We start from the raw sequence: 2,307 nt of genomic DNA on the forward strand, positions 1-2,307 counted from the left end.
CACCTGTGCACTCTGGTCCACTCGCTCTGGGCTGCCAAAGCTCTTCAGACAGACGCACTTGCGCTCTCACTCGACACGGAAAAATTCAATTGCATTGAGTGGGGCTATCTTTTTAAAGTAATGGAGTGCTTTGGTCTGGGCGACCAATTCATAGCCAAAGTACAATTTCTACACGACAACCCCTAAGCACAGGCAAACTGTGGGGGCTTTATATTGAACACGATCCCGATTCATAGGAGGACGAGTCCGGGTATGCCCCCTCTCCCCACTCCTTTTCCTCCTGGCCATGGAACTGCTAGCGGCCACCATAGGTAAATCAGCTTACGTTTTAGGCATATCCGGCCTGAAGGGTGTCTCCAAAGTTTTTCTTTATGCAGACAACATCCTGCTTACCCTCACGGGCCTATGTTACTCTCTACCATCCCTGTTCCTCATTATAAATTATTTCTCTATCGTATCGGCCATTGTGGCAAGATGACGAAGGGAACGTCATCGTTTGGCAAACGCCGAAACAAGATGCACACACTGTGTCGTCGTTGTGGATGAAAGGCGTACCATCTCCAGAAATGTACCTGTGGCAAGTGCGGATATCCCGCCAAGCGCAAGAGAAAGTATAACTGGAGTGTGAAGGCTAAGAGACGCAACTCCACAGGTACCGGCCGTATGAGACACTTAAAGGTTGTCTGCCGTAGATTCAGGAATGGATTCCGTGAGGGCACAACACCAAAACCGAAGAGGGCAGCAGTTGCAGCATCCAGTTCCTCATAAATATTTAGTTAAAATAAAATATACCACATGAAAAAAAAATGAAAAATTATTTCTCATCCTTTTCCGATTACAAAATCAACTGGGACAAAAGCGAGGTGTTACTCATCTCCGACTGCACCACGAAGGCTGCCATAAATGGATTCCCCTTTCCATTGGCAATCATCGCGCCTTAAATACCTGGGGATGGTGGTAGACAATTAAATCCCCTAATTGCACAGATGACACGGGACTTAGAAAAATGGAAGGTGCTGCGGCTTTCCATGTGGGGTAGGGTACAGGCTGTGCATATGGTGACCCTCCCATGTTTTATTTACGCCCTTGGGATGCGCCCCTTCCAGATGCCTCTAGCCATGCTACGCCTAATAGATTTGAGGATAAAATCTTTTGAGTGGGGTTCTTCGAAGCCACGCTTTGCAGCACTGAAACTGAAATCCTGCTGCTCCTATGGAGGAGTGAGACTCCCGTCAGTAGAACACTTCTCCCTCACCCTGCAACTCTCCCAAATGCGGTAGATGTTACCAGAGAGTTCTGACGCACCGCAGTGAGTCCACATTTAAAAGTGCCTGATGTCAGTAAAGCTGGGCCTCTCCACCCTCTACTTAACAGGGGCAAGCCGCCAAGACCCAACTAACCCAATCTTATTTGCCATGCACAAGGCCTGGCAACTAGCACACCGCTTGTTGGGTTCGAACCGACGACTGCATGACAGAGCCCCAATCTTGGGAAACACAGGTATACGTATTCATGGTCAGACTCTGTCCTGGCCCCTGTGGAGGCCAGCGGGCGGCCGCACCTTTGACCAGCTCCTCCAAGGTGGCGACCTTAGGACATTACCGCAGCTACAGGAGGAATTTGGCCTCCCCATGTCGCAGACTCGGAAATTCATTCAACTACAACACTGCCTGAGGAAGTGTCTAGGCCCATGGTCACTATCAGCTTTACCAGTGGGAACATCCCTGCACACATGGGGAAGACATAAAGGGGATGACATTGGGACTCTATGGGGTATTTACGTCCCACCTATTCTCCCAACCCCTGTCCTCCGCACAAGATGGCAGACCCGACTCTTGGTTGTCTATGAAGAGGAAGACTGGGTAGAGGGCCTGGACCACGGTACTCGAATGGCAAGACTGAAATACTGCATATTTAAGATTTTACATGGCACGCTAAATGCTGAAGATGCACGAACTCACAATGCAACATAACCCACATTGTGTGTGCATGCCAATTTGTGCAACCCCTATTGTCATATGTGGACCGGACCCTGAGCACCACTAGGTCCCTGCCATTACCGCTAGCCCCAGCCTTCATCCTCTTGCACGACATGCGGCAATCTCCAGAGCTCTTGAGACCGCAGCACTGTCTTCTCCTGGTTTGCTTCTTTTCTAGAAAACAGATTGTAACACTAGGTGGCCTTAGATCACAAGAAAGAGAGCTGTGATCTGGGGTCCCCCAGGGCTCGGCCCTAAGGCCCACACTTTTTTATCTTTATATGGCACCACTGCTTTTTTTTGATGGATACGTACGATGTTGAGTGCA

General features: G+C 49.5%; 1 pseudogene; it reads left to right on the forward strand.

The window, feature by feature from the left end:
• Positions 1-450: 450 nt before the first annotated feature.
• Positions 451-814, forward strand: LOC146808603 (large ribosomal subunit protein eL37-like; annotated as a pseudogene).
• The last annotated feature ends 1,493 nt before the right edge of the window (positions 815-2,307 follow it).

Source organism: Triturus cristatus, chromosome 8 (genome assembly GCF_964204655.1).
Source record: "Triturus cristatus chromosome 8, aTriCri1.1, whole genome shotgun sequence".
Lineage (NCBI taxonomy): Eukaryota > Metazoa > Chordata > Amphibia > Caudata > Salamandridae > Triturus > Triturus cristatus.